This window comes from Tamandua tetradactyla, chromosome 6, assembly GCF_023851605.1.
Source record: "Tamandua tetradactyla isolate mTamTet1 chromosome 6, mTamTet1.pri, whole genome shotgun sequence".
Taxonomy (NCBI): Eukaryota; Metazoa; Chordata; class Mammalia; order Pilosa; family Myrmecophagidae; genus Tamandua; species Tamandua tetradactyla.
In genome coordinates, this window is record NC_135332.1 from 22,759,227 (window position 1) to 22,773,573 (window position 14,347).

The window sequence follows — 14,347 nt, forward strand, 5'->3', positions numbered from 1 at the left end:
CCGTTACAATGCCTACCCCGGAGCTCGCGACCTGGCACGCGACAGGCACAGGCCCGCCCCGCCCCACTCTCTCCGGAGAGGCCTGCCCCCGGCTTTGCACCCTCTCATTGGGCCGCTGCCCAGCCAATGGGCAACCGCCTCCAGGGCCTGTTGCCCCCTAGAAACAGTGCCAAGAATGGGCGGTTGGTCGACCTCGCTAACTCGCAGCTTCTGAGTTTTTCCCGCTCAAAGTAAGGTTGCTCAGGATTGGCCCGAGCTGGCCGACACTAGCCCGGTGATTGGCTAGTAGGCCACAGCAGGGGAGGGGCGTGGAAGGAGGGAAGGAGCGCGCGCCCACCTAGTGGGAGAGGTGATCGAAGTGGTCGGAAGATTTGAGAAGTAGCTCAGCAACTGACTGAGAATCCTAAATCCATCCGGGCTGCACCCTGTGCCAACATTTCATTTTTGACCCTGGTTTCCCCTCCCCCAATCCCAGAATCCTTTGCAGCCGCCAAGAGAATAATAGAACAAGTGCCTGTGTACCCAGGGTGAGGAACCCCTTATGGAGTTGGCCGTTGTGGGGAGAGCTTCTTCCGAGGGAGAGGCGCCCTCACTCCTAGGCCTAAAGTTTCAGTGGGGTTAAAACATTTTTGTGTCAATGCTATTCTTTATTTTATTCATTTATTTTTAATGTTACTCGAATAAATTTCACTCTGACTCTTATTTACTGGAAGCTCCGTTCCCAGTACTGGAGAAGCCATTTACATGGGCAGTCGGATATGGAGGTGTGATAGTCTCAGAAAAATGCAAGTTTCTGTCCCCAGCGCTAAGAAAGAATTCTGTGCACATTTAAATATTGAAGATGATCTAAGTAAATACACCAAGCACCTTTAGGGTGTTTATATATACATATATATGTATATATATATATTTTTAAAGTTTGTTAATTAAAAAAGAGACAAAACAAAACATACATAATCAGTAATTCACAATATCATCACTTAGTTGCATATTCATCATTTCTTAGAACATTTGCATTAATTCAGGAAAAAAAAGACAATAGAAAAAAAAATAAAATGAACACAAGAAAGAAAAAAAAATTATACGTACCATACCCCTTACCCCTTGCTTTCATTGATTGTATATATTTTTTAATTGTCAAAATAACATATATATGAAAATCAAATTTCAAAGCACATGGCAACAATTAGTTATAGAACAGATCTCAGAGTTTGGTATGGGTTATAGTGCCACAATTTTAGATTTTTCCTTCTAGCTGCTCCAAGACACTGAAGACTAATAGAAATATCAATATAATGATTCAGCAGTCTTACTCCTTTGTTAAATCCTATATTCTCTGTTCTAACTCCACCTTCTCCTTTGATCTTTCTCCCAAACTTCAGGGGTATTTGGGCTTTGTCTATTCTAAAGTTTTCATGTTGGAAAGGGCTGTCAATAATGTGGGACAAGGGGGTGAAACTAACCGATATTCTTGGACAGGCTGGCCTCTCTGGGTTTCAGGACTTATCTGGCCTAGGGACCCATCTGGAGGTTGTAGGTTTCTGGAAAGAAAATATAGTGCATGGCACCTTTGTAGAATCTCAGATAAAGCCCTAGGTGTTCTTTAGGGTTGGCAGGAAAGGTTTTGGCAAACCATGATAAATAGCAATATCTAGCTGAAGTTTGCATAAGAGTAGCCTCTAAAGTAACCTCTCAACTCTCTTGAACTCTCTCAGCCATTGAACCTTATTTGTTACAATACTTTTCCTCTTCTGGTCAGGAAGGCATTGTCGATCCCATGGTGCCAGGGCTAGGAGTCATATCCCACATTGCCAGGGAGAATTTCACACCCTGATGTCATGTTCAATGTAGAGGGAAGAGTAATAATTTCACTTGCAGAGCTGGGCGTAGAGAGAGAGAGAAGCCATATCTGAGTAACAAAAGAGGACCTCTGGAAGTAACTCTTAGGCATAACTTTTGGTAGGCATAGCTTCTCTGCTACATAAATAAGCTTCACAAGACTGAGCCTCAAGATCAAGGGCTTGGCCTTTTGGCTTGGAAGTTCCTACTGTTTGAGATGTTATCAGGGTTTTCCCTGGTGGTAAAGTTTGATAGTTTCATATTTTTTCTCCATCCCCCAAGGACTTTGCCAATACTTTAAAATTATTTGTTCAACATACTTAGGGATGCATCCACGCATTACATTAAGCTATACAGAATTACAAGCCTTCATTCCCGTTCTGGGCTCCCTGTGTTTGTTTGGGCTGTTCAAGTTATCCGGACATATTGAGTTAGATTATGTGTGACAGAAAATTTAGGTCTTGGACAAAATAAACCTCTCTTCCTTTGGTCTCATAGAGTAGGATTGTTTTAAAATATAGGCAATGTTCTCCTTACCCTATATTCTGATTTATCTTAGTTCCAACCTGATTGGCTTTGTTCTTATCACTATCTGAAACCTATTCTCTTTTTCAGTTTCTTTAACAGAGGTTCTATGTGGCAATGCTGACCTTCAGAACTTCAGAGCTTCTACCCTGAGTCTTAGATGACACACAGGTACCCAAAGTTCCTGGGAAATACCAGGTTATACATATGTTTTAGTTTTCTAAAGCTGCTGGAATACCAGAAATGGAATGGCTTTTAAAAGAATTTATTAAATTGCCAGTTTACAGTTCTAAGGCCATAGAAATGTCCAAACTAAGGCATCCAGAGAAAGATATCTTAACTCCAAGGAAAGGGCTGATGAACTTCAGGGTTTCTCTCTCAGCTGGGAAGGCAAATGGTGATGTTTGCTAGCATTCTCATTTTATAAGGATTCCTTGGAGGCATTGTGCAGCTGCATCTCCAAAGGTCTCTGGCTGTGTGGGCTCTGTTCACTCTGAAGCTTTTTCCAAAATGGTTCCCTCTTAAAGGGGTCCATTAAGTGACCCCACCTTGAATGAGTTGAGACACATCTCCATGGAAACCATTTAAAAATCCCCTCCCCCCAATATTGAATATGGATTAAATAACACGGCTTTTCTAGGGTACACAATAGCTTCAAACCAGCACAACATATATAGCACAGCCTCTCAAAGTCTAGAAATAACAATTACAGCTCTGGACTAAATGTGACTTCCATAAGAGCTTACAATCTGGTCCCAATTTTCTTATAAGCATTTTCTAAATGAGACTGTACAATATTTGCTCTTTTGTTTCTGGCTTATTTTGAATCACATAATATCCCGCAGGGTTCATTCACAGTGTTGCATGTCTCACAACTTAATTCCTTCCTATAGCAGCACAATATTCAATCATCTTTATACGCCCCAGTTGGCCATTGTACTTCTCAGTCAGTGTATCCTTCAGCCACCTCCAAACATTGGGCATCATGTATAATGTTCAAAGTCAACAGTCCATGTCTCACATTATCCTCACTTAGTGGTATAATCATCAACGCTCTCAATTTTAGGCAATTTTCATTGCTCACAAGAGAAAAATAACCAATAAACACCCTCACTGTGCTGTTTTGAAAATATTATGTACTCCAGAAAAACCATGTTTTAATCCTGATTCACTTTTGTGAGGGCAGCTGTTTCTTTTAATCCTGATTCAGTACTGTAGGTTGGAAACTTTCGATTAGATTATCTCCATGGAGATGTGACACACTCAATTGCGGGCGTGATCTTTTGATTAGATAGAGATGTGACTCCACCCATTCCAGGTGTATCTTTTTTTTTTTTTTTTTTTTTTAAAGGAAAGACAGAGAGAAGGAAGGAAGGATAGAAGGAAGGAAGGAAGGAAGAAAGGGAAACATCTTTAAACATTTTCTTGTTTTATTGTATTTTGTTTTTTTTGTTTTTGTTACATGGGCTGGGGCCGGGAATCGAACCGAGGTCCTCCGGCATAGCAGGCAAGCACTTTGCCCGCTGAGCCACCGCGGCCCGCCTCCAGGTGTATCTTGATTAGTTTACTGGAATCCTTTGAAATAGGAAACATTCTGGAGAGAGAAAAATAATAGACACCTCAGAGCCGACAGAGAGAGCAGATGTAGACCCTTAGAGAACAGTTGCTTCAGAGAACAGGGATACAGATATTTGGAGATGCTTGGAGCCCAGAAGACATCACTATGAGGCAAGCCAGGACCTGTAAAGAGCCAAGAGAAACCAAGAGATGAAAGCCATCCCTGGAGAAGTAAAGTGAGGAACCCTCACGGGAAACAGAGGCTGAAAGCAACACAGCCAAGGAGCAAAGAACTAGCAAATGCCAGCCTCATGACTACCCAGCTGACAGAGGTGTTCCTGACCCCTCAGGCTTTTTTGAATGAAGATAACCTCGTGTCGGTGCCTTAATTTGGACACTTTCAATTTCTTAGAACTGTAAACTTGTAGCTTACTAAATTCCCCTTTATAAAAGCCATTCCATTTCTGGTATATCGCATTCCAGCAGCTTGCAAACTAATACACTCAATAAATAGAAAATCAAACCTCCCTTTAACTCTTGCCCCCCCCCCCCATTATATACCCCTGGTATTACTGTGGTACTGTTGATGTCTTCCTATTAAACATAGCCCATAACATGCAATAGTAGTTTTCTTCTTATACCCCGATATTATAAACTCTTTGTACAAATTCATGTCTTTGAAGTAGTTCATGCAAGAACTTATTTATATTTGTAGTGTTAATCAGTGGGACACATGGCTCTATACAACCTCCTTTCAATCATGTTCATTTCAATATGGCAATATTACTTATAGACCCACTAATGAACTGCCTTCACTTCTATCCATTCCCTTACATTTAAATTTAACCTCATTAGCTAACGGTTCACCCATCTCTAGCTTCCGGGTATTAGTATTTAACATGAAACTTGAGCAACTACAGATAAAGACCTTAAGTGGAAGATGTTCTCTTAACTTAGACATAAATGGCTATAGGGTAGGGGAATCTACCTATAGTTTTGTTGACACATATTGTCCCAATAGTTACTTCAGATCTCTACTCAGCTGTGACTTAAGAAAGCTGACCAGGCAATGTGTCTGTACCCACCTCAATTACATTTTTCTACCTCACTGTTCATGTTGCTGAGGTGGAACTCATTTTCTGTTTGCTTTGAGAGTGTACTGTCTTGTTTTGGAAATGAAAATTGTTAAGGAAATTTAGTGCTTTGTTGAACTCAAGTGAATACATTAAATAGGCAAGGGAACATTTTGGTTATGGAGCCGAACAACTATTTGACATGGGGTACTTCCTTTCAGTTCTCACATTTCTTTTTTAAAAGATCCTATTTTGAATGTATGACATGTGGGGATGGTTTCCAAGTCTTGGCCAAGGACATTTACAAATCTTAACCTAAAGTGAAAAGGAGTTAGAAGTACTGAAATAATTGTTTTGCATCTTCTCTGCCTTGATTTGAATTTAAGTTTTGGAAGAGACGGTGGCCATCTGTCTCTATTTATTAAATGTTTCCATGTAGACACAACAATGAAAGACATTTTTATATAATCAGATTAATCACCTTTTAGTGTCCCCTTTGATCCCATTCAAAATGATGGTACCCTTAAGTAAAAAACTCATTTTTTTCACTTGCTATTTTGGGGATATTTAAATGAATCTGAATTTACAATTGGATTTTTTTTCATCTTTAAGGGATCTAAAATCATTCTTCTATATACTGGGAACAATTTAAACCTATTCTGTCTTGAAAAATTAGTGCAGAATGCAGTTTTTCTCTTCCAAAACATATGTAAAGTTTAACTCTTCTTTGTAACTCGGGAAGACAATGTACGATGTGGTACTCTTTAGATACATTAATGGAGCTCATTTTATGCTTGTACAGGTACTTAAACCTTTTATTTAGTAAGCAAAAATAAATTATCGGTTTCTTTAAAAGGTCAGTCTGCCCTATGGAAATATTTTGAGTGACAAAATGAATCGGATTTCATTATTCTCTCTCTTTGAATTCAAATAAAGCATTTCTTATTCAAAATTCATGTGTATGTAGGGGAACAACCTAAATGCCAGAGAGGTCTCTGAACTAATCTTTCTTGGAAGGCAATCGTATAATTCTAAGTCAGTATGTAATTAAATAAATCACTGTGGGATTGCTATGTATGCTCTCCAATGTATTAAATAAATTGTTTCTCCAGTTTTTTAATGGCCGAGTGGTCCTATAACTTAAATGGCCTGCAAACCTGATGCAGTTCAAACCATACAATTCTTTAAAGAAGTCTGTCTTGAAAGACTAAGTTCATTTAGTCAAACCGTCTGAAATTAACTGGAACAGAATGCCAGATATGGTTTCTAAACCTTAATAGTTGGCTGAAAGCCTTACCAAATTCTCCTTATAAGAGCTCTTTGAAACTACGACTCCCTTTTTGGATACTCAAATTAGTGTTTTTCTGGCTCTGGCATAATTTTTGTAGCTTCTGCCTTTGTAAGAAGTAGTCTTGTGTTCTGCTTTCCCCCTTCTGACTGGAATAGGTACTAGCCCACTGTTTATTAATCTGTGCTACAGAAAAATTGTAGATTTCTATTTAGCTCTGAAAGATTCTTGCATTTGTCTTTGCTGAGTAAGTTTTTCTGCTTGGAATGGGGGGAAGATATTTGAGTATCTTCATCAAAGATAATACTGATGTGTGTTTCCTAATGCAAACTCTTTTCTCCTATCCCATCTTCAAAGGCTAAAATTAATGTTCTTTCTCATCTTTTTATATTTTGATCTCTTTCTAAGTTTAACATTTTTGACTGAGGATTATAATGGGAGCACATTTTATATTTAAACTGATGACTTAGACATTCAACCAGGGTTTTCATTGTAAAATGAAAAAGTTCTGAATATCCTTGTTTCATTGCCCTCCAAAACTGGCTCATTTCTCAGTGTACGTTTGCCACCAAATGTTAGGAAAAGTTCATAAAGAGTAACCTGGGGAAAAGATACCTTGCAAAGATATTGTTTGCAAATTTCTTTTTAGTGGCTTTAGGGGATAGGGAATGATGAAAATATTGGTCAAGCAAGTCCTGAATTTGAGGAATCCCTAGACAATGAGGTTTTTCAAACTCCAATGGAATAGGAAACAGCTTCTCTTTGAAAAAAAATTAAGACTCAAAGTTTTGATTTATGCCACAGAGTTTGAGAACCTATGAGAAAACTCGTTTTTTTTTAACTTTTTTTATTGTATAGTATAACATATATACAAAGCAAAGAAATAAAAAAGCAATAGTTTTCAAAGCACTCTTCAAAAAGTGGTTACAGGATAGATCCCAGAATTTGTCATGAGCTACCATACTCCTCTCATTATTTTTCCTACTAGCTGCTCCTGAGCATAGGAGACTAGCAGGCTTAAATACTTTTTTAGCATCACAATCGACTTTTTTTTTTCCTTCTTTTTTTGTTAACAATAACATATATACAAAAAGCTATAAATTTCCAAGTACAGCACCACAATTAGTTGTAGAACATTTCAGACTTTGACATGGGTTATAATTTCACAATTTTAGGTTTTTACTTCTAACTGCTCTAAAATACTGGAAACTAAAAGAGATATCAATTTAATGATTGAGCATTCATATTCATTTCTTAAGTCCTATCTTCTATATATAATTCCACCATCACCTTTGATCTTTCCATCCCTCTCACTGGGGTTGTTTGGGCTGTGGCAATTCTAAATTTTTGATATTGGAAGGGTCATCACTAATATGGGATAGGGAAATGGAAAAGCTTACTATCTAGGCCCCTGTTTTCTTATAAGCATTTTCTAAAGGTGACCATACATACCATTGTTGTTTTTTATTTCTGGCTTATTTTGTCTCACCAAATATCCCACACGTTTATTCACATTGTTGCATGCCTCACGACAATGTTCAGAAGACTCATTTTTAAAGATTCATTAAAGCCCTTTGGAACTTCCTTCCAAAGACTTATCAAATTAAAAGATGTGTTTTCTAAATTGGATGATTATGTACCCTTAGAGTGGAAAAAAGACTGGCTTTTTAGAATCTTCCTGAAAACAAACACCCCACCTAATTGTTGCAATCTTTAAGCAACCCAAATTTCTACATTATTTGCCTCACTTTCTACTTGAGCAGTTTGGGATACTGTGAGAGGACATACTTATAGATCAAATCTGAAAGTTAAGGTGTCTTGTAAATCATTGTATTGAATAATACGACTTGGACACCTTGATCAGTATTTGTTAGAGCCTAGACATAGTTGTTTTGTTGCAAAAGGTTTTTTTTTTTGTTTTGTTTTTTGCAATTGAAAGAAAAATCTGCTCAGTTTCTGAACTGACCAATAGCTAGGCAGGACTTTCCAGCGGTGTTCCCCCTCCAGGGGCATCTACAAAATTAAAACCTGCTTCTTTGACTCTGCTTTGGAGGGAGAAGTTTGGGGGAATTTCCACAGTTATAAATCTTTCCCTCTGCTTGGAGATCTTTACCTGTAATCTTATAGTCCCGCTGCTTATGTGGCTTTAGTGTAGCCCTCATTTCTTACCTCTTGCATTTGCATATTCTCAGCTCCAAGATGCATTTCTACTTTTTCTTACTACTCCAGCTTCTAGACAAGCGGTTCTCACTAGTTTGAGAAGTGTGGTCCGCAGATCAACAGCATCAACATATTTGGGAGCTTATTAGAAATGCATATTCTCAGACCCCATCCAGAACCTACTTGATGAGAGACTCGGGTTGGGGCCTAACGATCTGTGCTCTAGCAGGTCTCCATGTGGTTCTCATAGAAACTAAAGTTTGAAAATACTAAAACACTGTTCTAGACCAGCACTGTCCAATATGGTATCCACTAGCTATATGTGACTATTGAGCACTTGGAATATGGCTAGAATGAATTGTGATGTGCTGTAAGTGTGAAATGCACTCAGATTTCAAAGATTTAGGGCCTCTGTCCCTGTTCTCTAGACATGCACGGTCCAAAACAGTAACCACGTGGCTATTGGATTCATGAATAGTTCAAACTGAGGTATGCTGTAAGTGTAAAATACACACTGAATTTCAAAGACCTAGTTTGAAAAAAAAAGAACGTAAAATATCTCAATGATCTTTATATTGATTATGCATTGAAATGGTAATATTTTAGCCATAGTGGGTTAAATGAAATATAATATTAAAATTAATTTCACTTGTTTCTTTTTATTTTTTACATCTGGTTACTAGAAAATTTTAAATTACCTATAAGGCTCTCATTATATTTCTATTAGATGACATTGTTTTACATGAAGGGACTGCAAATTATGGCCTGTGGGCCAAATCTGGTCTGTTTTTGCATGGTTAATGAGCTAAGAATGCTTTTAAATTTTTAAATGGTTAAAAAGATTATTTTAATGCTATTTCATGATGTGTGAAAATAATATGAAATTAAACTCTCATTGTCCATAAATAAAAGTTTTATGGGAACACAGGGCATGCTTATTTATTTAAGTATTGTCTATTGCTGCTTTTGTGCTACAATGGCAAAGTTAAGTAGATGCACCAGGACCCACAAGTCTAAAATATTTACCGTATGACCCTTTATAGAAAAACGTTTACTGACAACCCTGTTCTACACTGTCAGTTTTCACAAAATCCCTGGGAGGGGGACAGTGATTTTAACTTGCCCCTACTCTTGGCCTAGCCATGGTTTATCTTTTAGACCCAACTCCTTAGCCCCCTATTGCCCAAAGGCAGGGGTTATTTGAGGGTTATGAGATCTGACCTATGCATTATTTAAACTAAAAAAGAGATAGGCCCAAAATGTTCTTGCCTTTCTAGAACTGGACAAGGAACCCATGCATCCCGCAGAAAGAACCAGAAAGATGTTCAACAGCTTCTTTCTCCAAAGGGATATCCTCCTCAGGGGAAAAGAGAACCCAGGATTGACACGTCAGATTGAGAGGTGAGCCTGTGATTTAGGGCTGGCCTGTTTCTTTCACAGTTTTGCAACACTTCTTGGATGAAAACTGTGTCTCTCTGGGCACAGCTTATGCCTTCCCTCAGCCAGTTTAGTTGGTTCCCACAACACCTTGTCCTGCTGGATATATTGTGGAAATTGCTATGATGATTTTTTTCACTCCAGTGGAAATTGTAACCCATGACAAACTCTGAAATATGTTCTACAACTAATTGTAGTGCTGTGCTTGGAAATTTATGGCTTTTTTGTATGTATGTTATTTTTCACAAAATAAGGGAAAAAGTCGACTGTGATGATAAAAAAAATACTTAAGCTCTCTAGCCTCCTATATTCTGGAGCAGCTAGAAGGAAAAATATAAGAGGATCATATGGTAGCCTATGACAAACTCTGGGATCTGTCATGTAACTACTTGTTGAATAATGCTTTGAAAACTATGCTTTTTTATTTCTTTGCTTTGTAAATATGCTATACTATGCATTAAAAAGTTTTAAAAATGGAATACAAGAAACAAATTATTAGAAGCATAGAACTAAAGAATTTTAGATGTGAAAGAGTCCTTAAGGGGGTGTCCCTGGCAATGTGGTACAGAAATCCTAGAATGAGCTGGGACTCAGCATCAAGGGATTGAGAAAACCTTCTCGACCAAAAGGGGTAAGAGAGAAATGAGACAAAATAAAGTGTCAGTGGCTGAGAGATTTCAGAGTCGAGAGGTTATCCTGGAGGTTATTCGTACGCATTATATTGGTATCCCCTTTTTAGTTTAAGGTGTATTAGACAGGATAGAGGGAAGTGCCTGAAATGGTAGAGCTCTGTTCCAGTAGCCATGTTTCTTGAAGATGATTGTATAATGATATAGCTTTTGCAATGTGACTGTGTGATTGTGAAAACCTTGTGTCTGATGCACCTTTTATCTATGGTATGGACAGATGAGCAGAAAATATGGATTAAAAATAAATAAATAATAGGGGAAACAAATGTAAAACAAATTGAGTAGATTGAAATACTAATGATCAATGAAAGGGAGTGGTAAGGGATAGAGAAAAAAATAGGGGGAGCAAAGATTAAAATATATTGGGTAGATGGAAATACTAATGGTCAATGAAAGGGAGGGGTAAGAGATATGATATGTATGAGTTTTTTCTTTTTTCTTTTTATTTCTAGTTCTGGAGTAATGCAAATGTTCTAAAAAATGACCATGGTGATGAATATACTACTATGTGATGATGTTGTGAGCTACTATGTGATGATATTGTGAGCCATTGATTGTACACCATGTATGGAATGTTTGCATGTTAAGAATGTTCATGGTTATATGCTGTTGTGGTTGGTCAATTTAAAAAAATAAAAGAAATAAAATTTTTAAAAAAAGGAAGAGTCCTGAAGGGTAATTTGGACCACCATCAAATGTTCAGATGAAAACCTATTGCTTAACATGATCCTGAAACCCGTTGCTCAGTATATACCTGGAGGAACTGAGTGTGGGGACATGAGTGGACATTTGCACACCAATGTTTATGGCAGTGTTCTTGATTCAAATGGATGGAGGTGGCCTAATGGTACAATTACTGAGGAATGGAAGGGGGGATCAATGATGTATACATACAATGGACTACTGAGCAGCCACAAGAAAGAATGAAGTTGTGAGTCATACAACTAGGTGTATGAAACTTAAGGACTGTATGTTGAATGAAATGTCAGTAACAAAAATGCAAATATTATTATGCCTCAATCATATGGACTAACTATAATGCAAATTTTGGTGAACTGAAGTTGAGAACATGGGTTATCAGGTTAGGCCTATTGTAAAGGTTCCTAGTTTGTAGGCTCCTATTCATCACATATTCAGGAGTTGTAACTTATTTCTAAATTCTGAAATACTGAGCTGTTTGTATATAAGCTGGTCGTTCCCAGAAACTTTGGGTATTTGTGTGATACCTAAGACGCAGAGTTAGAGCTCTGAAGCTATGAAGGTCAGCAGTTCCCCATACAGGAACTGTTTTAAAAGTTGAAAAAGGGATCAGACTTAGAGTAGAGATATGAAGGAAGCTGATCTGGATAGGACTAAGGTAGATCAGAATACAGGGTAAAGGATGATATTGTCCATATTTTAAAACTTCAACTTCTGTGTGAGACCAAAGGGAGGGATGTTTATTTGGTGCAAAAGTTATATTTTGGGTATGGCATTACCTAATTTAACTTGTATGGTCAATTTAGTTGAACACCATAAGTACATGGACTCTTGAATAGGGTGTAAGATTTTGTTGGTTTGTCTAGGTTTCTGTGATGTCCCAATATATCCCAGAGTAATTTGGGCAGTGAATAAAGAAGCATTTGCAAAGTCCCCTTGGGGGACTGGGGAGAAAGGAGGAAATATTCAACTTCCCCATATGGAGAATTTCTGATATTCTTGCAAGCCCTCGATCTTGGGGTTTGCCCTATGAAACTTATTCCTGCAAAGGATAGGCTAATCCTTCTTAAAATTATGCTTGAGAGTCACCCCCAGAGAATCTCTTTCGTTGCTCAGATGTGGCCTTTCTCTCTAAGCCAACTCGGCAGGTGAATTCATTGCCCTCCCCGCTGCATGGGACATAACTACTGGCAATGTGGGACAGGAAGTCCGGGGTGAGCCTGGACCTGGCATCATGTGATTGAGAAAGTCTTCTCGACTGAAAAGGGGAAGAGAGAAATGAGATGAAATAAAGTGTCAGTGACTAAGAGGTTTCAAACAGAGTTGAGAGGTTATCTTGGAGGTTTTTCTTATGCATTATATAGATATTCCTTTTTCGTTTATGGTGTATTGGAGTGGCTGGAAGGAAGTACCTCAAACTGTGTTCCAGTAGCCTTGATTCTTGAAGATGATTGCATAAAGATATAGCTTTTATAATCTGACCCTGTGATTGTGAAAACCTTATGTCTGATGCTCCTTTTATCCAGGGTATGGACAGATAAGTAGAAAAATATGGATAATAAATAATAGGGGGGATAAGGGGTAAAATAAAAAAGAAAAAGAAAAGAAAACCTGAGGCTGAGAGATGTCCAAATGACAAAGCTAGGTGGTTCCAGAAATGACTCTAGAACTCAGGTGTCCTGTAAAGGGGGAACATTTACAAGGTTATAGTTACTTTGTCTGAAATCTGTCTGTAATATGGCCTCATAATCATCTCATAATTATCTATTCATGCAATCATCATCATAATTGTCTATCATTGGGATTTTAATTTTCTGGTACTCAGCACAGATAGTACTACTGTCTTTTGGAAATACTCAGTATAAGAGGGGCATTAATTAAACATTAATACTGTTTTTTTAAGAGATTAAAATTTAAGATGGTAAAACCAACATTTTTAAGTTTATATGGCACCAAATACTTTATGTGTAAACTTTTTCATTTTTTACTTAGATGTATCATTTAGGTCACACTCCCTGACTAATAGTTAGGAATTTACCCATAAACTTAGAAACAACTGTCTTGGGCTTTCCCCAGTTTCTCTGGTAGGAAGGAAGGGAATATAACATACACTAATGCTATTTTTCACTGTCCTTTGTCCTTTCTCTCTTTATATATATACATATGTATATGTATACCTAGGGCTTTATAAGTAACACGTTCAAGGACTCTTTAGGACAATAAAAAGTAGCTCATTGACATACAAATGCTGAAGATTTTTGGAGTAAGACACCAGTGGCATGAGGGTATAATCCATACTCATCAAACACATTTTGGAAATTATGTTCTGTGTTAATCATCTTGTTTTTATTTGTTACAATAATACTTTTTGTGACACAAGCAACAATGATCAGCTTTAGCCATCAAGTGAATACTTTTATTTATGCCAGTGGTTTTCATACTTTATCCTGCATCAAAATTACCCAGAGGGCTTGTTAAAAGCAGATTGGCTCAATTCCAGAATCTCAGATTCAACAGATCTGGAATAAGGCCCCTGTATTAGTTAGGGTTCTCTAGAGAAACAGGATCAACAGGAAATATTTGTAAATATAAAATTCATAAAAGTGTCTCATGTAACCATGGGAACGTAGAGTTCAAAATCTGTAGGGTGGGCTGTGAAGCTGACGACTACGATGGAAGGTCTGGACAAACTCCATAGGAGAGGCTTGCCAGCCGAAGCAGGAATAGAACCTGTCTCTTCTGAATCCTCCTCAGAAGGCTTCTAGTGATTAGATTAAGCATCACTCATTAAAGAAGGCACTCCCCTTGGCTGATTACAAATGGAACCAGCTGTGGATGCAGCAAACATGATCATGATTTAATTCTATGAAATGTCCTTATAGCAAAAGACAGGCCAGCACTTGTCCAACCAGACAAACAGGTATCACCACCTGGCTAAATTGACACATGAACCTGACCATGACAGTCCCATAATTTGCATTTCGAACAAGTTCTGGTGTGGGTATGATTCCTCTGTCCTAGGGAACTATACTTCGAAAACTACTGCTCTAGGCCATTCAGCCAAGAAACTGCAGGCAAAT

General features: G+C 37.9%; 1 long non-coding RNA gene across 1 annotated transcript; it reads left to right on the forward strand.

The window, feature by feature from the left end:
- The first annotated feature begins 87 nt into the window (after positions 1 to 87).
- Positions 88 to 10,107, forward strand: LOC143685855 (uncharacterized). Its single transcript, XR_013176777.1, has 3 exons — positions 88 to 230; positions 2,455 to 2,535; positions 9,720 to 10,107. It is a non-coding gene; the product is annotated as an uncharacterized LOC143685855 (long non-coding RNA).
- The last annotated feature ends 4,240 nt before the right edge of the window (positions 10,108 to 14,347 follow it).